The sequence below is a fragment of the Chanodichthys erythropterus genome, chromosome 3, assembly GCF_024489055.1.
Source record: "Chanodichthys erythropterus isolate Z2021 chromosome 3, ASM2448905v1, whole genome shotgun sequence".
Lineage (NCBI taxonomy): Eukaryota > Metazoa > Chordata > Actinopteri > Cypriniformes > Xenocyprididae > Chanodichthys > Chanodichthys erythropterus.
In genome coordinates this window covers 56,602,435-56,624,934 of record NC_090223.1, presented here as the reverse complement: position 1 = coordinate 56,624,934, position 22,500 = coordinate 56,602,435, and the positions used below count along the sequence as shown (strand labels likewise).

General features: G+C 35.3%; 1 non-coding gene across 1 annotated transcript; it reads right to left on the bottom strand.

The window, feature by feature from the left end:
* Positions 1–4,014: 4,014 nt before the first annotated feature.
* LOC137018112 (5S ribosomal RNA) lies at positions 4,015–4,133 on the bottom strand. Its single transcript, XR_010894766.1, has one exon. It is a non-coding gene; the product is annotated as a 5S ribosomal RNA (ribosomal RNA).
* Positions 4,134–22,500: the final 18,367 nt, after the last annotated feature.

Here is a 22,500-nt window from a genome sequence, read left to right as displayed (position 1 = left end):
ACCTCCTCTCTATATCTGTAACTAGTTGCTCCCACATTTCATCCCTTACTTTCCTCTCATTCTTCCCCATTAAAACTCCTAAAATCCTCATTTCGTCCACTTCCTTAAAATTAAAACAATCCGTTAAAACCATAGCTTTACCAAATCTCATATATACTGTTTTATCTTCGTTTACTTTACTTCCAGATCCTCTACAATACTCTTTTACAACATTCATTACTTCTTTAACACTCCCTTTTCCCTTTACAATTATCGTCGTATCATCAGCATATTGAAATACTTTCCCCTCAGCCCTGTTTTCTTCAATTTCGATCCCTATTATTCCTTCTTTACCTCTAATTGCCAATCCTAACGGTTCTGATACAAGTGAATACAATAAAGCAGAGAGAGGACAACCCTGTCTAATTGAACGTGTGATTTTAAAACAGTCTGTTAAAAACCCATTACATTTAATTCTTGTTAGTGCACCCTTATATAAAATCTCAATCCATTTAATAAAATTCTCACCAAAACCAAAACTCCTTAAAACCTCAAATAAATATCTGTGCTCAACCCTATCAAACGCTTTCTCGAAATCCAAACTAATTACATATCCTTCCTCATTTTTTTCTTTCATATACCAAATTTTGTCTCTTATACTCATCGTTATGTCAGCTATGTCTCTTCCTTTTACACCATATGCTTGATTTGTTTTAATTATACTTGGCATTACTTCTTTTAACCTGTTTGCTAAAATCTTTGCTAAAATCTTAAAATCTGTGTTCAGCATCGTGATCGGTCTATAGTTTTTTAAATCTACTTTCTCTCCTTTCCTTTTATATACTAGTTTCATTAACCCCATCCTTGTTCTTTCATTCATTTCTTCTTTTTCAAAAACAACTTTAAAAACATCCTTTAAAATCTTTACTAAAACTCCTTTAAAACATACATAAAATTCCGTTCCCAAACCATCTATTCCTGGACTTTTCTTTTTATTCAGTTGACTTATTGCTCTTTCTATCTCTTCTTCTCTGATTTCTTGGTCACATTCTTTTTTGTCTTGCTCGCCTACCTTTGCTTTTATCTGATTTAAACATTTCTTTTTTTTCCTCCTCTTCCACACCTCTTGCACTAAATAGATCCTCATAAAAATACCTTATTTCTTCTAAAATCTTTTCATTACTTTCTACAATTTCCCCATTTTTCCCTCTTATTTCTTTAATCGTTTCAGCTTTCCCCTTCTTTTTTTCTAGATCAAAAAAGAACTTTGTACATTTTTCTCCCTCCACCACATATTTTGCTTTGCTTCTTAGCATCGCTCCCTCGTATTCTTTTTCTTCTATTTCCTTTAATTTTCCCTCTATCTCCCTTATCTTTTGTATGTCTTTATCTTCTTTATTCAATTCCTTTTCCAAACTTGCTTTTATTTCTCTTTCTTTGTTTCTCTTACATCTCTGTATTAAACTACAATATTTGATCGAGAATTTTTTGATTAAAAACTTTACATTCTCCCACCATATTCTCTTATCCTCTTCATACATTCCATTTTCCTTTTCTTTTTCTATTATTTCTTTAACTTTTGCAGCATAATCTTCATTCTTTAAAATCTGCACATTTAAAATCCATACTCCCGGCCCTCTTTGCATTTTACTCCAGTCCACTATAAAAAATAAGAACTTGTGATCACTAAAACTTGTTTCCTCATACTTAATCTTTTCAATAAAATTCTCCACATTTCTACTACATAAAACAAAGTCAATTCTAGTTTGGCATACAAAACTCCCCACTATTTGTCTCCTTGAAAATTCTTTTTTCTGTTCATTCCTTTCTCTCCACACATCTATCAAATCATTTTCCTTCATTAATGCTTTTAATTCTTTTCTTCCCGTATCCGTTTTAAAAACCATTCCTTCAGCCATATCTTGCTTGCTAAAAACCGTGTTAAAATCTCCCATCATTATTATTTCTTTATACTTATTTACAATATTTCTTAAAACATTAAAAAACTCTTTCTTTTCCTTCTCCTCCACTGGTGCATGTACATTTACTAAAATCAAATCTCTTCCTTCATATTTTGTCTCTACTACAATACACTTCCCCAACCTGTCCTTATACACAATTTTACTCACTTTAAAAACATCATCCTTCATTAAAAAAGCCACACCTCTTCCAAACCTCCCATCTCCATTATTATATAAAATACCACCATCCCATCTCTTTTTATAATCAAACATAACATTTTCTCTCCAGTTTGTTTCTTGTAATGCTATAATATCTTCCCTTTTACATTTCTCTTTTACTTTTTCAAATTTCCCAATGTCCAACAGTCCCCTTGCATTAAAAGTAACACAACTTAAAACCATTAAAAGAAATACAAATAAATACTTAAAAACCATTATTCACCATTGTCTCCCTCCAAGCCTCTTAACACGTCATATTTGTTACTTTTTGTCATTATTTTTTTCCTTGCACCTTCCAAATTTGGTTTTACCTTCAATGCTCTTCTTCTTATTTGTCCTCTCCCCCCTCTGTCCTTGTCCATGCTGTCTGTCTTTATTTCTTCTTCACTGTCCGTTTCCTTATTTTGATCCATCCTTCCTTGTCCATCTCCCTCCGCGTTCTCCATAAAATTATTAAAACTGTCCGATATTTCCATATCCGTCCATTGAGTGTCCTGCTCCGTTGTCTGTTCCTCATTATTACTGTTGTCCTTTTCTCTTTCTCCTTCCTCTCTGTTGCTCTGTCCCTCTTCCTCTTGTTGTTCATCAGTTTGTCCATCCTCCTCGTTGTTTCCTTCATGCACCTGTCCGCCCACCTGTTTTTTCCTTCCTCCTTCCTCTCCCTCCATCCAGCATTCACATTTATTTAAAACCTCTTGACACTCCGGGCACCTAACAGCATTGCAATCCCTTGCAAAATGTCCCCTCTCCTCACATTTGTAGCACGTGAACGATGGGCAGTCCTTTAGCAAGTGGTCCGGGCTCATGCACAGCCTACAGGTTTTCACCTGATGGCTGTGCATCACCCGGAAGTACTGCTGGCCCTCGGCTGTCTCAAGCCTCGTGCTGTATGGCAGGGATGCCACCTCTTTGGGGAATCGGACTTTAAGGAACCTTGTCCCGTCCTCGATATCGGTGCCCGGGTAGCATCTCCTTTTAATTTGACTCTTGGGCTCAACACCCCATCCCTCCAATTTTTCTAAAATTTTTTCATCCTCCAGGTAGACGGGCAGGTGCATGAAGGAAACAACATAATCACGGTTTTGCAGGTTTTTCACTTCACACATTACTCCTTTAATTTTCAGTCCTTCAATTAGTTTATCACACGTTTCCTCCTTCTCCATCGTCAGTTCATATTCTTTACCTTGTCTTGGTCTTAGTGCTAAAATTTTACCATGTCCACATTGTTCCGTTACTGCTTTAATAATGTCCTCCGCTCTCGCCTCAATCACATTCTCCACGTTCACAATAACTGTAGCTTCCTTTAAATATTTCCTTTCACCAAACTTCTCTCTTACTTGTGGGTTCCTTTCATTCCTTGCTCGTAGTCGTTTATCCAGTCCAGTGTCGTTTGCCGTGCGTGTTCCTCCTGCCAGTTCCATGTCCATTGCCGTGCGTGTTCCTCCTGCCAGTCCGATGTCGTTTGCCATGCGTGTTTCTCCTGCCAGTCCAGTGTCGGTAACCAAGCGTCTTCCTCCAGCCAGTCCAGTGTCATTATCCGTTAATCCGTCCATTTTGAGAAAACAAAAAAAGAAAAAGGTTTAACCACCCTCCAGACAGCAAGATGCTGCTGTTAGGTGGTTTAGAAAAGAAAAAAACAACAACAAAAAAACTAACTGAAAGTACAAAATACAAAAAAACAAAACAGAAAAAGGAAAAAACAAAATGGAGAGCCTTCCTCTCCTGACTGCTGCCACCTCACTTCCTGTTGCTCGCTAACTCCCTCTAGCGTGCTCAGAGTGGTATGGCCGTAAGCGAAAACTGCTGCCAAGAGTGGGCTATTTAAGACATTCTTTATACTTTCAGAAAAACATAAAGCTTACAGCACCTGGTATTCCCAGGCGGTCTCCCATCCAAGTACTAACCAGGCCCTACTCTGCTTAGCTTCCGAGATCAGACGAGATCGGGCGTGCTCAGAGTGGTATGGCCGTAAGCGAAAACTGCTGCCAAGAGTGGGCTATTTAAGACATTCTTTATACTTTCAGAAAAACATAAAGCTTACAGCACCTGGTATTCCCAGGCGGTCTCCCATCCAAGTACTAACCAGGCCCTACTCTGCTTAGCTTCCGAGATCAGACGAGATCGGGCGTGCTTTTTTTTTTTTTTTTTTTTTTTATTAAGAGAAATTTCAATCAATAAAATACAATACAAATAAAATAATACAATAAAAAATTACAAAGTTTTTCTTACACAATCACCTTTACATCACAAATCTCCTTTACATCACAAAATCTCCTTTACATCAAGCAAATCTCCTTTACATCACAAATCTCCCTTTACATCACATATCTTCTTTACATCACATTTCTCCTTTTTACATCACATATCATACATCAAAACATTTTCTTACAAAAAGTTGTGGGTGCTTGGAGGGAGGTCAGATCAATAAAATACAATACAATAAATAAAACAATAAAAAATTACAGTTATTCCTATACAAACACCTTTACATCACATATCATACACCACCTTACATCATACCTTTTTACATAAATAATTCAATATTCTCCTTCTTCATTTCCTGGCAGCTTCCACATTAATTACTTTTTAAAACACAACAAACTTGAGGGTAAAAACATGATAAAAAACATCCAACATATTTACTTTCACATTTTTAAGAAATACACATAAAGTCTTTTCCATGTACACTTCTGTTTTCCTTTTAAACACAGTCCAAACATCCAACACAATTTTTTCTTTTTTCGCCACAATTCTTCTTTCCCATATTGCACACTTTTCATCAACATTACCCACAGATTTATAAACTTTTTTTGTTTCGAAGCACTTCTTCTCCCAACCAAACATCACCACTCTGTTCCATTCCATTACATTTTCATCCCACTCCACAGTCAATTCTTTAATCACACTGATTTACATTTCTTTAAAAAATCCTCCAATTCTTTACAATATAAAAACATATGTAAAATCCATTCTTCTTTTTTCTTTGGCACACTTTTACCACATTGCATTTTGTGTCATCCCGATTTTTATTTAAAATATACTCCAGTAAAAACCACTTTATGTCTTATAAAATACTCCAAACATTCCAATTTTGTGCTCCACACATTTTCCTCTCATGTTTGCTTCTCCATATACTCTCTTCTTTTAAATCTTTAAATTTCTCCACCCAGTACTTATTTACAATTGGTTCTTTTTAAAAACACCATCTCTAAAAACACACAATAAAACATTTTTTTACAGTACATTCTTTAAAAATCACACAATTTCGCCCTCAAGTTTTCACATAGATGTTCTTTTCTTTTTGGCTCTTTCTTCCCCACACTCAATTTTTTGTAATCCAGTCCTTTGGTATTGCATTTTTAATGATTTCATATTTATTTGTTTATTTCTTGTTTGCTGTATTTCTCCTTCTTTTGCCACTTCCATTGCATCGAAAACATATTGTGTTGGTAAAAACTCCCTCTTTAAACTCATATAAAACATCTCTCACTCTTGTAATTCCCACTTCCATCCATTTCTTAAAAAATATTTCTTTCCCTTGTTTTAAAATGTTGTTATTTAAAAACAGAGGTTGATTTAAAATGCTTTCTCTCCCATGCGGATCATATTCAATTTTCGTTAAAAACTTTCCCCAAGCACTAAAAATTTCTCTATAAAATGCAGGTAATCCTTCAGTCATCCATAATTTTGTTTTCATCCATAAAATTCCATCCCCCATGTTAAAAACCCACCACATTTATTTAAAAGTATTTCATTGTTTTCTTCCACTCAGGTTTTGTTTTTCTTCATTTAGGTATTTCTTAACAATTTTTTACTCTCAAAGCATTTTTTCGTTGTTCCACATCCATTAAACCTAAGCCTCCCTTTTCCACCGCCCCTAAAATCGTGTTCATGTGCAATTCTCGCTGGTTTCCTCCTCCCATAAAAAGTCAAGAAAGCATTTCTTCAACCTCTGCTCTGTCCATAAAGGCATTTCAGACACATATAAAACATACCACAATTTAGAAACCATTAAAACATTTAATATTAAAACCTTCCTCTCTTTTAAGTTTAAAGTTCTTAATTTCCAAAAAATTTTAACTCTCCTCTCTATATCTGCTTAACTAGTTGCTCCCACATTTCATCCCCTGTACTTTCTCCCTCTCATTCTTCCCCATTCAAAACTCCTAAAATCCTCATTTCGTCCACTTCCTATAACAGAATTAAAAACAATCCGTTAAAACCATAGCTTTACCTAAATCTCATATATACTGTTTTATCTTCGTTTACTTTCTACTTCCAGATCCTCTACAATACTCTTTTACAACATTCATTACTTCTTTAACACTCCCTTTTCCCTTTACAATTATCGTCGTATCATCAGCATATTGAAATACTTTCCCCCTCAGCCCTGTTTTCTTCAATTTCGATCCCTATTATTCCTTCTTTACCTCTAATTGCCAATCCTAACGGTTCTGATACAAGTGAATACAATAAAGCAGAGAGAGGACAACCCTTGTCTAATTGAACGTGTGATTTTAAAACAGTCTGTTAAAAACCCATTACATTTAATTCTTGTTAGTGCACCCTTATATAAAAATCTCAATCCATTTAATAAAATTCTCACCAAAACCAAAACTCCTTAAAACCTCAAATAGAAATACTCTGTGCTCAACCCTATCAAACGCTTTCTCGAAATCCAAACTAATTACATATCCTTCCTCTATTTTTTTTCTTTCATATACCAAATGTTGTCTCTTATACTTCTATCGTTATGTCAGCTATGTCTCCTTTCCTTTTTACACCATATGCTTGATTTGTTTTAATTTATACTTGGCATTACTTCTTTTAACCTGTTTACTAAAATCTTTGCCAAAAAAATCTTAAAATCTGTGTTCAGCATCGTGATCGGTCTATAGTTTTTTAAATCTACTTTCTCTCCTTTCCTTTTATATACTAGTTTCATTAACCCCATCCTTGTTCTTTCATTCATTTCTTCTTTTTCAAAAACAACTTTAAAAACATCCTTTAAAATCTTTACTTCTAAAACTCACTTTTAAAACATACATAAAATTCCGTTTCCCAAACCATCTATTCCTGGACTTTTCTTTTTATTCAGTTGACATTATTGCTCTTTTCTATCTCTTCTTCTCTGATTTCTTGGTCACATTCTTTTTTGTCTTGCTCGCTTCTACCTTTGCTTTTATCTGATTTAAACATTTCTTTTTTTCCTCCTCTTCCACACCTCTTGCACTAAATAGATCCTCATAAAAATACCTTATTTCTTCTAAAATCTTTTCATTACTTTCTACAATTTCCCCATTTTTCCCTCTTATTTCAAGCTTTAATCGTTTCAGCTTTCCCCTTCTTTTTTTTCTAGATCAAAAAGAACTTTGTACATTTTTCTCCCCTCCACCACATATTTTGCTTTGCAACTTCCTTAGCATCGCTCCTAAACGTATTCTTTTTTCTTCTATTTCCTTTAATTTTCCCTCTATCTCCCTTAATCTTTTTGTATGTCTTTATCTTCTTTATTCAATTCCTTTTCCAAACTTGCTTTTATTTCTCTTTCTTTGTTTCTCTTACATCTACCTTCATTAAACTCACAATATTTGATCGAGAATTTTTTGATTAAAAACTTTACATTCTCCCACCATATTCTCTTATCCTCTTCATACATTCCATTTTCCTTTTCTTTTTCTATTATTTCTTTAACTTTTGCAGCATAATCTTCATTCTTTAAAATCTGCACATTTAAAAATCCATACTCCCGGCCCTCTTTATGCATTTTACTCCCAGTCCACTATAAAAAATAAGAACTTGTGATCACTGAAAACTTGTTTCCTCATACTTAATCTTTTCAATAAAATTCTCCACATTTCTACTACATAAAACGAAAGTCAATTCTAGTTTGGCATACAAAACTCCCCACTATTTGTACTCCTTGAAAATTCTTTTTCTCTGTTCATTCCTTTCTCTCCACACATCTATCAAATCATTTTTCCTTCATTAATGCTTTTAATTCTTTTCTTCCCGTATCCGTTTTAAAATGACCATTCCTTCAGCCATATCTTGCTTGCTAAAAACCGTGTTAAAATCTCCCATCATTATTATTTTCTTTATACTTCTTTACAATATTTCTTAAAACATTAAAAAAACTTCTTTCTTTTTCCTTCTCCTCCACTGGTGCATGTACATTTACTAAAATCAAATCTCTTCCTTCATGTATTTTGTCTCTACTACAATACACTTCCCCAACCTGTCCTTATACACATATTGATTACTCACTCTTTAAAACAACATCATCCTTCATTAAAAAATGCCACACCTCTTCCAAACCTCCCCATCTACATTTATTATATAAAATACCACCATCCCATCTAACTTTTTATAATCAAACATGGAACATTTTCTCTCCAGTTTGTTTCTTGTAATGCTATAATATCTTCCCTTTTACATTTCCTCTTTTACTTTTTCAAATTAATCCCAATGTCCAACAGTCCTCTTGCATTAAAAGTAACACAACTTAAAAATTCATTAAATAGAAATACAGATAAATACTTAAAAACCCATTATTCACTCATTGTCTCCCTCCAAGCCTCTTAACACGTCATATTTGTTACTTTTTGTCATTATTTTTTTCCTTGCACCTTCCAAATTTGGTGTTACCTTTAATGATCTCCTTCTTATTTGTCCTCTCCCCTCTGTCCTTGTCCATGCTGTCTGTCTTTATTTCTTCTTCACTGTAGACGTTTCACTTATTTTGATCCATCCTTCCATGTCCATCTCTCTCCGCGTTCTCCATAAAAGTATTAAAACTGTCCGATATTTCCATATCAGTCCCTTGAGTATCCTGCTCCGTTGTCTGTTCATCATTATTACTGTTGTCCTTTTCTTTCTCTTTCCCTCTCTTCCTCACTGTTGCTCTGTTCTTCTTCCTCTTGTCGTTCATCAAGTTTGTCCATCCTCCCTCGTTGTTTCCTTCATGCACCTGTCCGCCTACCTGTTTTTCCCTTCCTCCTTCCTCTCCCTCTCCATCCAGCATTCCCACATTTTATTTAAAACCTCTTGACACTCCGGGCACCTAACCGCATTGCAATCCCTTGCAAAGTGTCCCCTCTCCTCACATTTGTAGCACGTCATCATCGGGCAGTCTTTTAAGTGGTGGTCCGGGCTCATGCACAGCCTACAGGTTTTCTTACCTGATGGCTGTGCATCACCCGAGAAGTAGCTGCTGGCTCTCGACTGTCTCAAGCCCTCGTGCTGGGTATGGCAGGGATGCCACTCTCCTTTGGGGAATCGGACTTTAAGGAACCTTGTCCCGTCCTCAATATCGGTGCCCGGGTAGCATCTCCTTTTAATTTGACTCATGGGCTCAACACCCCATCCCTCCAATTTTTCTAAAATTTTTCCATCATCCAGGTAGACGGGCAGGTGCATGAAGGAAACAACATAATCCCACGATTTTGCAGGTTTTTCACTTCACACATCACTCCTTTAACTTCCAGTCAGCTTCAATTAGTTTATCACATGTTTCCTCCTTTTCCATCGTCAGTTCCATATTCCTTACCTTGTCTTGGTCTTACAGCTAAAATTTTGCCATGTCCACATTGTTCTGTTACCGCTTTAATGATGTCCTCCGCTCTTCACTTCATTCACTTTTTCCACGTTCACATGATCCTGGTAGCCTCTTTCAAATATTTCCGTTCAACAAACTGTTCTTACTTGTGGGTTCCTTTCATTGCCCTTTCCAGCTACGTAGTCGTTTATCCAGTCCAGAGTCGCGTTTGCCCTACGTGTTCCTCGTGCCAGTTCCAGTGTCGTTTGCCAAGCGTGGTCCTCCTGCCATTCCAGTGTCGTTTACCATACGTGTTTCTCCTGCCAGTCCAGTGTCGGTAACCAAGCGTCTTCCAGCCAGTCCTGCGTCGTCATCCATTAATCCGTCCGAAAAAAAGAGAAAAGAAAAAAGAAAAGGTTTAACCACCCTCCAGCCAGCAAGAAGCTGCTGTTAGGTCCAGTTTATAACTAAAGCTCAAAAAAACAAAAAAAACTAATTTAAAGTAAAAAAGAAACTCACAAAACAAACAAAACAAAAAAACACAAAATGGTGGGAGGGCAAGCCTTCCTCTCCAAACTGCAGCCAAAAACAACTTCCTGTTGCTCGCTAGACTCAACTAGCGCCCTCAGAGTGGGTATGGCCGTAAGAATGACGAAAACTGCTGCCAAGAGAGGGCTATTTAAGACATTCTTAATACTTAAAGAAAAAAATAAAGCTTCAAGCACCTGGTATACACAGGCGGTCTACAATCAAAGTAATAACCAGGCACTACTTCTGCTTAGCTTCCGAGACTCAGACGAAGAGATCGGGCGTGCTCAGAGTGGTATGGCCGTAAGCGAAAACTCCTGCCAACATCTGGAAAACAAACACAATCTAAATACTCTCAGAAAAACATAAAGCTTACAGCACCTGGTATTCCCAGGCGGTCTCCCATCCAAGTACTAACCAGGCCCTACTCTGCTTAGCTTCCGAGATCAGACGAGATCGGGCGTGCTTTTTTTTTTTTTTTTTTTTATTAATAAATTTCAATCAATAAAATAAAATACAATAAATAATACAATAAAAATTACAGTTTTCTCCTTACACAATCACCTTTACATCACAAATCTCCTTTACATCACAAAATCTCCTTTACGATCACAAATCTCCTCTTACATCACAAATCTCCTTTACATCACATTTCACCTTTACATCACATATCATACATCAAACATTTTCTTACAAAACTTGGTTTGTCCTGGAGGGAGATCAGATCAATAAAATACAATGGAATAAATAAAACAATAAAAATTACAGTTATTCTTATACAATCACCTTTACATCACATATCATACACCACCTTACATCATACCTTTACATAAATTAATTCAATATTCTCCTTCTTACTTCCTGGCAGCTTCCACATTAATTCTTTTAAAAACACAACAAACTTGAGGGGTAAAAACATGATAAAAAACATCCAACATATTTTCACATTTAAAATACACATAAAGTCTTTCCATGTACACACTTCTGTTTTCCTTTTAAACACAGTCCAAACATCCAACACAATTTTTTCTTTTTTTCGCCACAATTCTTCTTTTCCCCATATTTGCACTTTTCATCAACATTACCCACAGATTTATAAACTTTTTTGTTCCGACACTTCTTCTCCCAACCAAACATCACCACTCCTGTTCCATTCCATTACATTTTCATCCCACTCCACAGTCAATTCTTTAATCACACATTTACATTTCTTTAAAAAATCCTCCAATTCTTTTTACAATATAAAAACATATGTAAAATCCATTCTTCTTTTTCTTGGCACTGCTACCCTCTTTACACATTGCATTTTGTGTCATCCTGATTTTATTTAAAATATACTCAGTAAAAACCACTTTATGTCTTATAAAATACTCCAAACATTCCAATTCTTTGTTCTCCACACATTTTCCTCTCATGTTTCTCCATATGTACTCTCTTCTTTTAAAATCTTTAAATTTCTCCACCCAGTACTTAGTTTACAATTTTGGTTCTTTAAAAACAACCATCTCTAAAAACACAATAAAACATTTTTACAGTACATTCTTTAAAATCACACAATTTCCCCTCAAGTTTCACATAGATGTTTCTTTTCTTTTGGCTATTCTTCTTCCACACACTCAATTCTTTTAATCCAGTCCTTTGGTATTGCATTTTTAATGATTTCATATTTATTTGTTATTTCTTGTTTGCTGTATTCTTCTTTTTGCACCACTTCCATTGCATCGAAAACATATTGTGTTGGTAAAAACCCCTCTTTTTAAACTCATATAAAACATCTCTTCACTCTTGTAATTCCCACTTCCATCCATTTCTTAAAAAATATTTCTTTCCCTTGTTTTAAAATGTTGTTATTTAAAAACAGAGGGTTGATTTAAAATGCTTTCTCTCCCCATGCTGATCATATTCAATTTTCGTTAAAAAACTTTCCCCAAGCACTAAAAATTTCTCTATAAAATGCAGGTAATCCTTCAGTCATCCATAATTTTGTTTTCATCCATAAAATTCCATCCCCATGTTAAAACCACCACATTTATTTAAAAAGTATTTCATTGTTTTCTTCCACTCAGTTGCTTGTTTTCTTCATTTAGGTATTTCTTAACAATTTTTACTCTCAAAGCATTTTTTCGTTGTTCCACATCCATTAAACCTAAGCCTCCCTTTTCCACCGCCCCCTAAAATCGTGTTATGTGCAATTCTCGCTGGTTTCCCCTCCCATAAAAAGTCAAAAGAAAGCATTTCTTCAACTCTCTGCTCTGTCCATAACGGCATTTCAGACACATATAAATACATACCACAATTTAGGAAACCATTAAAACATTTAATATTAAAAACCTTCCCCTTTAAATTTAAAGTTCTTAATTTCCAAAAATTTAACCTCCTCTCTATATCTGTAACTAGTTGCTCCCACATTTCATCCCTTACTTTCCTCTCATTCTTCCCCCATTAAAACTCCTAAAATCCTCATTTCGTCCACTTCCTTAAAATTAAAACAATCCGTTAAAACCATAGCTTTACCAAATCTCATATATACTGTTTTATCTTCGTTTACTTTACTTCCAGATCCTCTACAATACTCTTTTACAACATTCATTACTTCTTTAACACTCCCTTTTCCCTTTACAATTATCGTCGTATCATCAGCATATTGAAATACTTTCCCCTCAGCCCTGTTTTCTTCAATTTCAATCCCTATTATTCCTTCTTTACCCCTAATTGCCAATCCTAATGGTTCTGATACAAGTGAATATAATAAAGCAGAGAGAGGACAACCCTGTCTAATTGAACGTGTGATTTTAAAACAGTCTGTTAAAAACCCATTACATTTAATTCTTGTTAGTGCACCCTTATATAAAATCTCAATCCATTTAATAAAATTCTCACCAAAACCAAAACTCCTTAAAACCTCAAATAAATATCTGTGCTCAACCCTATCAAACGCTTTCTCGAAATCCAAACTAATTACATATCCTTCCTCATTTTTTTCTTTCATATACCAAATGTTGTCTCTTATACTCATCGTTATGTCAGCTATGTCTCTTCCTTTTACACCATATGCTTGATTTGTTTTAATTATACTTGGCATTACTTCTTTTAACCTGTTTGCTAAAATCTTTGCTAAAATCTTAAAATCTGTGTTCAGCATCGTGATCGGTCTATAGTTTTTTAAATCTACTTTCTCTCCTTTCCTTTTATATACTAGTTTCATTAACCCCATCCTTGTTCTTTCATTCATTTCTTCTTTTTCAAAAACAACTTTAAAAACATCCTTTAAAATCTTTACTAAAACTCCTTTAAAACATACATAAAATTCCGTTCCCAAACCATCTATTCCTGGACTTTTCTTTTTATTCAGTTGACTTATTGCTCTTTCTATCTCTTCTTCTCTGATTTCTTGGTCACATTCTTTTTTGTCTTGCTCGCCTACCTTTGCTTTTATCTGATTTAAACATTTCTTTTTTTCCTCCTCTTCCACACCTCTTGCACTAAATAGATCCTCATAAAAATACCTTATTTCTTCTAAAATCTTTTCATTACTTTCTACAATTTCCCCATTTTTCCCTCTTATTTCTTTAATCGTTTCAGCTTTCCCCTTCTTTTTTTCTAGATCAAAAAAGAACTTTGTACATTTTTCTCCCTCCACCACATATTTTGCTTTGCTTCTTAGCATCGCTCCCTCGTATTCTTTTCTTCTATTTCCTTTAATTTTCCCTCTATCTCCCTTATCTTTTGTATGTCTTTATCTTCTTTATTCAATTCCTTTTCCAAACTTGCTTTTATTTCTCTTTCTTTGTTTCTCTTACATCTCTTTATTAAACTACAATATTTGATCGAGAATTTTTTGATTAAAAACTTTACATTCTCCCACCATATTCTCTTATCCTCTTCATACATTCCATTTTCCTTTTCTTTTTCTATTATTTCTTTAACTTTTGCAACATAATCTTCATTCTTTAAATCTGCACATTTAAAATCCATACTCCCGGCCCTCTTTGCATTTTACTCCAGTCCACTATAAAAAATAAGAACTTGTGATCACTAAAACTTGTTTCCTCATACTTAATCTTTTCAATAAAATTCTCCACATTTCTACTACATAAAACAAAGTCAATTCTAGTTTGGCATACAAAACTCCCCACTATTTGTCTCCTTGAAAATTCTTTTTTCTGTTCATTCCTTTCTCTCCACACATCTATCAAATCATTTTCCTTCATTAATGCTTTTAATTCTTTTCTTCCCGTATCCGTTTTAAAAACCATTCCTTCAGCCATATCTTGCTTGCTAAAAACCGTGTTAAAATCTCCCATCATTATTATTTCTTTATACTTCTTTACAATATTTCTTAAAACATTAAAAAACTCTTTCTTTTCCTTCTCCTCCACTGGTGCATGTACATTTACTAAAATCAAATCTCTTCCTTCATATTTCGTCTCTACTACAATACACTTCCCCAACCTGTCCTTATACACAATTTTACTCACTTTAAAAACATCATCCTTCATTAAAAAAGCCACACCTCTTCCAAACCTCCCATCGCCATTATTATATAAAATACCACCATCCCATCTCTTTTATAATCAAACATAACATTTTCTCTCCAGTTTGTTTCTTGTAATGCTATAATATCTTCCCTTTTACATTTCTCTTTTACTTTTTCAAATTTCCCAATGTCCAACAGTCCCCTTGCATTAAAAGTAACACAACTTAAAACCATTAAAAGAAATACAGATAAATACTTAAAAACCATTATTCACCATTGTCTCCCTCCAAGCCTCTTAACACGTCATATTTGTTACTTTTTGTCATTATTTTTTTCCTTGCACCTTCCAAATTTGGTTTTACCTTCAATGCTCTTCTTCTTATTTGTCCTCTCCCCCTCTGTCCTTGTCCATGCTGTCTGTCTTTATTTCTTCTTCACTGTCCGTTTCCTTATTTTGATCCATCCTTCCATGTCCATCTCTCTCCACGTCCTCCATAAAAGTATTAAAACTGTCCGATATTTCCATTTCAGTCCCTTGAGTATCCTGCTCCGTTGTCTGTTCATCATTTTTACTGTTGTCTTTTTCTCTTTCCCCTTCCTCACTGTTGCTCTGTTCTTCTTCCTCTTGTCGTTCATCAGTTTGTCCATCCTCCTCGTTGTTTCCTTCATGCACCTGTCCGCCTACCTGTTTTTCCCTTCCTCCTTCCTCTCCCTCCATCCAGCATTCACATTTATTTAAAACCTCTTGACACTCCGGGCACCTAACCGCATTGCAATCCCTTGCAAAGTGTCCCCTCTCCTCACATTTGTAGCACGTAAATGTCGGGCAGTCTTTTAGCAAGTGCTCCGGGCTCATGCACAGCCTACAGGTTTTCACCTGATGGCTGTGCATCACCCGGAAGTACTGCTGGCCCTCGCTGTCTCAAGCCTGCGTGCTGTATGGCAGGGATGCCACCTCCTTGGGGAATCGGACTTTAAGGAACCTTGTCCCGTCCTCAATATCGGTGCCCGGGTAGCATCTCCTTTAATTCTGACTCATGGGCTCAACACCCCATCCCTCCAATTTTTCTAAAATTTTTCCATCATCCAGGTAGACGGGCAGGTGCATGAAGGAAACAACATAATCACGATTTTGCAGGTTTTTCACTTCACACATCACTCCTTTAACTTCCAGTCCTTCAATTAGTTTATCACATGTTTCCTCTTTTTCCATCGTCAGTTCATATTCCTTGCCTTGTCTTGGTCTTACAGCTAAAATTTTGCCATGTCCACATTGTTCTGTTACCGCTTTAATGATGTCCTCCGCTCTCACTTCATTCACTTTTTCCACGTTCACGATCACAGTAGCCTCTTTCAAATATTTCCGTTCAACAAACTTATTTCTTACTTCTTGAATTTTCTCCTTTCCAGCTCGTAGTCGTTTATCCAGTCCAGAGTCGTTTGCCATACGTGTTCCTCGTGCCAGTCCAGTGTCGTTTGCCAAGCGTGGTCCTCCTGCCATTCCAGTGTCGTTTACCATACGTGTTTCTCCAGCCAGTCCTGCGTCGTCATCCATTATCCGTCCGAAAAAAAAAAGAGAAAAGAAAAAAGAAAAAGGCTTAACCACCCTCCAGCCAGCAAAAGCTGCTGTTAGGTGGTTTATAACTGAAACAAAAACAAAAAAACTAATTTAAAGTAAAAAGAAACTCACAAAACAAACAAACAAAAAAAAACACAAAATGGTGGAGAGCCTTCCTCTCCAAACTGCAGCCAAACAACTTCCTTCAGACTCAATAGCGCCCTCAGAGTGGTATGGCCGTAAGCGAAAACTGCTGCCAAGAGTGGGCTATTTAAGACATTCTTTATACTTTCAGAAAAACATAAAGCTTACAGCACCTGGTATTCCCAGGCGGTCTCCCATCCAAGTACTAACCAGGCCCTACTCTGCTTAGCTTCCGAGATCAGACGAGATCGGGCGTGCTTTTTTTTTTTTTTTTTTATTAAGAAATTTCAATCAATAAAATACAATACAATAAATAATACGATAAAAATTATAGTTTTTCTTACACAATCACCTTTACATCACATTTCTCCTTTACATCACAAATCTCTCTTTTACATCACAAATCTCCTTTACATCACAAATCTCCTTTTACATCACATTTCTCCTTTACATCACATTTCACCTTTACATCACATATCATACATCAAACATTTTCTTACCAAAACTTGTCGGTCTTGGAGGGAGATCAGATCAATAAAATACAATGGAATAAATAAAACAATAAAAAATTACAGTTATTCTTATACAATCACCTTTACATCACATATCATACACTACACACTTACATCATACCTTTACATAAATCTAATTCAATATTCTCCTTCACTTCCTGGCAGCTTCCACATTAATTCTTTTAAAAACACAAACAAACTTGAGGGGTAAAAACATGATAAAAAACATCCAACATATTTTCACATTTAAAATACAACATAAAGTCCTTTCCATGTACACTTCTGCTTTTCTCTTTTTAAACACAGTCCAAACATCCAACACAATTTTTCTCTTATTTCTCGCCACAATTCTTCTTTCCCATATTGCACTTTTCATCAACATTACCCACAGATTTATAAACTTTTTGTTCCGACACTTCTTCTCCCAACCAAACATCACCACTCTGTTCCATTCCATTACATTTTCATCCCACTCCACAGTCAATTCTTTAATCACACATTTACATTTCTTTAAAAAATCCTCCACCCATTCTTTACAATATAAAAACATATGTATGCAAATCCATTCTTCTTTTTCTTGGCACACTTTACACATTGCATTTTGTGTCATCCCCGATTTTATTTAAAAATATACTCAGTAAAAACCACTTTATGTCTTATAAAATACTCCAAACATTCCAATTTTGTCTCCACACATTTTCCTCTCATGTTTCTCCATATACTCTCTTCTTTTAAATCTTTAAATTTCTCCACCCAGTACTTATTTACAATTGGTTCTTTAAAAACACCATCTCTAAAAACACAATAAAACATTTTTACAGTACATTCTTTAAAATCTTACACAATTTTCCCCCAAGTTTTTCCTTACATAGATGTTCTTTTCTTTTGGCTCTTCTTCCACACACTCAATTCTTTTAATCCAGTCTGGTATTGCATTTTTAATGATTTCATATTTATTTGTTATTTCTTGTTTGCTGTATTCTTCTTTTTGCCACTTCCATTGCATCGAAACATATTGTGTTGGTAAAAACCCCTCTTTAAACTCATATAAAACATCTCTCACTCTTGTAATTCCCACTTCCATCCATTTCTTAAAAATATTTCTTTCCCTTGTTTTAAAATGTTATTATTTAAAAACAGAGGTTGATTTAAAATGCTTTCTCTCCCATGCGGATCTATATTCAATTTTCGTTACAAAACTTTCCCCAAGCACTAAAAATTTCTCTTTCTTATAAAATGCAGTGTAATCCTTCAGTCATCCACTAATTTTGTTTTCTAATCCATAAAATTCCATCCCCCATGTTAAAACCACCACATTTATTTAAAAAGTATTTCATTGTTTTCTTCCACTCAGTTTTGTTTTCTTCATTTAGGTATTTCTTAACAATTTTTTACTCTCAAAGCATTTTTTCGTTGTTCATAACATCCATTGAAATCCTAAGCCTCCCTTTTCCACCGCCTCCTACAAACTCGTGTTATGTGCAATTCTCGCTGGTTTCTCCCATAAAAAAGTCAAGAAAGTATTTCTTTTTCAACCTCTGCTCTGTCCATAACGGCATTTCAGACACATATAAAACATACCACAATTTCTAGAAACCATTAAAAACATTTAATATTAAAACCTTCCCCTTTAAATTTAAAGTTCTTAATTTCCAAAAATTTAACCTCCTCTCTATATCTGTAACTAGTTGCTCCCACATTTCATCCCTTTACTTTCCTCTCATTCTTCCCCATTAAAACTCCTAAAATCCTGTCATTTCGTCCACTTCCTTAAAATTAAAACAATCCGTTAAAACCATATTTCTTTACCAAATCTCATATATACTGTTTTTATCTTTCGTTTACTTTTTACTTTCCAGATCTCTCTACAATACTCTTTTACAACATTCATTACTTCTTTAACACTCCCTTTTCCCTTTACAATTATCGTCGTATCATCAGCATATTGAAATACTTTCCCCTCAGCCCTGTTTTCTTCAATTTCAATCCCTATTATTCCTTCTTTACCCCTAATTGCCAATCCTAATGGTTCTGATACAAGTGAATATAATAAAGCAGAGAGAGGACAACCCTGTCTAATTGAACGTGTGATTTTAAAACAGTCTGTTAAAAACCCATTACATTTAATTCTTGTTAGTGCACCCTTATATAAAATCTCAATCCATTTAATAAAATTCTCACCAAAACCAAAACTCCTTAAAACCTCAAATAAATATCTGTGCTCAACCCTATCAAACGCTTTCTCGAAATCCAAACTAATTACATATCCTTCCTCATTTTTTTCTTTCATATACCAAATGTTGTCTCTTATACTCATCGTTATGTCAGCTATGTCTCTTCCTTTTACACCATATGCTTGATTTGTTTTAATTATACTTGGCATTACTTCTTTTAACCTGTTTGCTAAAATCTTTGCTAAAATCTTAAAATCTGTGTTCAGCATCGTGATCGGTCTATAGTTTTTTAAATCTACTTTCTCTCCTTTCCTTTTATATACTAGTTTCATTAACCCCATCCTTGTTCTTTCATTCATTTCTTCTTTTTCAAAAACAACTTTAAAAACATCCTTTAAAATCTTTACTAAAACTCCTTTAAAACATACATAAAATTCCGTTCCCAAACCATCTATTCCTGGACTTTTCTTTTTATTCAGTTGACTTATTGCTCTTTCTATCTCTTCTTCTCTGATTTCTTGGTCACATTCTTTTTTGTCTTGCTCGCCTACCTTTGCTTTTATCTGATTTAAACATTTCTTTTTCTTCCTCCTCTTCCACACCTCTTGCACTAAATAGATCCTCACTTAAAAATACCTTATTTCTTCTAAAAATCTTTTTTCATTACTTTCTACCACATTTCCCCATTTTTTCCCTCTTATTTCTTTTTAATCGTTTCTCAGCTTTCCCTCTTCTTTTTTCTAGATCAAAAAAGAACTTTGTACATTTTTCTCCCTCCACCACATATTTTGCTTTGCTTCTCTAGCATCGCTCCCTCGTATTCTTTTTTCTTCTATTTCCTTTAATTTTCCCTCTATCTCCCTTATCTTTTGTATGTCTTTATCTTCTTTATTCAATTCCTTTTCCAAACTTAGCTTTTATTTCTCTTTCTTTGTTTCTCTTACATCTCTTTATTAAACTACAATATTTGATCGAGAATTTTTTGATTAAAAACTTTACATTCTCCCACCACATTCTTTTATCTTCTTCATACATTGCATTATCCTTCTCTTTTTCTATAATTCCTTTTATCTCTGCAACATAATCTTCATTCTTTAAAATCTGCACATTTAAAATCCATACTCCCGGCTCCTCTTTTTGCATTTTACTCCAGGTCCACTATAAAAAATAAGAACTTGTGATCACTAAAACTTGTTTCCTCATACTTAATCTTTTCAATAAAATTCTCCACATTTCTACTACATAAAACAAAGTCAATTCTAGTTTGGCATACAAAACTCCCCACTATTTGTCTCCTTGAAAATTCTTTTTTCTGTTCATTCCTTTCTCTCCACACATCTATCAAATCATTTTTTTCCCTTCATCAATTCGTTTAATTCTTTCCTCCCTGTGTCCGATTTAAAAACCATTCCTTCAGCCATATCTTGCTTGCTAAAAACTGTGTTAAAATCTCCCATCATTATTATTTCTTTATACTTCTTTACAATATTTCTTAAAACATTAAAAAACTCTTTCTTTTCCTTCTCCTCCACTGGTGCATGTACATTTACTAAAATCAAATCTCTTCCTTCATATTTTGTCTCTACTACAATACACTTCCCCAACCTGTCCTTATACACAATTTTACTCACTTTAAAAACATCATCCTTCATTAAAAAAGCCACACCTCTTCCAAACCTCCCATCTCCATTATTATATAAAATACCACCATCCCATCTCTTTTTATAATCAAACATAACATTTTCTCTCCAGTTTGTTTCTTGTAATGCTATAATATCTTCCCTTTTACATTTCTCTTTTACTTTTTTCAAATTTCCCAATGTCCAACAGTCCCCTTGCATTAAAAGTAACACAACTTAAAACCATTAAAAGAAATACAGATAAATACTTAAAAACCATTATTCACCATTGTCTCCCTCCAAGCCTCTTAACACGTCATATTTGTTACTTTTTGTCATTATTTTTTTCCTTGCACCTTCCAAATTTGGTTTTACCTTCAATGCTCTTCTTCTTATTTGTCCTCTCCCCCCTCTGTCCTTGTCCATGCTGTCTGTCTTTAGTTCTTCTTCACTGTCCGTTTCCTTATTTTGATCCATCCTTCCATGTCCATCTCTCTCTCCACGTCCTCCATAAAAGTATTAAAACTGTCACGATATTTCCATTTCAGTCCCTTGAGTATCCTGCTCCGTTGTCTGTTCATCATTTTTACTGTTGTCTTTTTCTCTTTCCCCTTCCTCACTGTTGCTCTGTTCTTCTTCCTCTTGTCATTCATCAGTTTGTCCATCCTCCTCGTTGTTTCCTTCATGCACCCTGTCCGCTCTACCTGTTTTTCCCTTCCTCCTTCCTCTCTCCCTCCATCCAGCATTCACATTTATTTAAAACACTCTTGACACTCCGGAGCACCTAACCGCATTGCAATCCCTTGCAAAGTGTCCCCTCTCCTCAGCATTTGTAGCACGTAAATGTCGGGCAGTCTTTTAGCAAGTGCTCCGGGCTCATGCACAGCCTACAGGTTTTCACCTGATGGCTGTGCATCACCCGGAAGTGTACTGCTGGCCCTCGGCTGTCTCAAGCCTTCCGTGCTGTATGGCAGGGATGCCACCTCCTTGGGGAATCGGACTTTTAAGGAACCTTGTCCCGTCCTCAATATCGGTGCCCGGGTAGCATCTCCTTTTTTAATTTGACTCATGGGCTCAACACCCCATCCCTCCAATTTTTCTAAAATTTTTCCATCATCCGTGTAGACGGGCAGGTGCATGAAGGAAACAACATAATCACGATTTTGCAGGTTTTTTTCACTTCACACATCACTCCTTTAACTTCCAGTCCTTCAATTAGCGGATCACATGTTTCCTCTTTTTCCATCGTCAGTTCATATTCTTTACCTTGTCTTGGTCTTACAGCTAAAATTTTCCAACATGTCCACATTGTTCTGTTACCGCTTTAATGATGTCCTCCGCTCTCACTTCATTCACTTTTTCCACGTTCACGATCACAGTAGCCTCTTTCAAATATTTCCGTTCAACAAACTTATTTCTTACTTCTTGAATTTTCTCCTTTCCAGCTCGTAGTCGTTTATCCAGTCCAGAGTCGTTTGCCATACGTGTTCCTCGTGCCAGTCCAGTGTCGTTTGCCAAGCGTGGTCCTCCTGCCATTCCAGTGTCGTTTACCATACGTGTTTCTCCAGCCAGTCCTGCGTCGTCATCCATTATCCGTCCGAAAAAAAAGAGAAAAGAAAAAGAAAAATAACCACCCTCCAGCCAGCAAAAGCTGCTGTTAGGTGGTTTATAACTGAAACAAAAACAAAAAAACTAATTTAAAGTAAAAAGAAACTCACAAAACAAACAAACAAAAAAAACACAAAATGGTGGAGAGCCTTCCTCTCCAAACTGCAGCCAAACAACTTCCTTC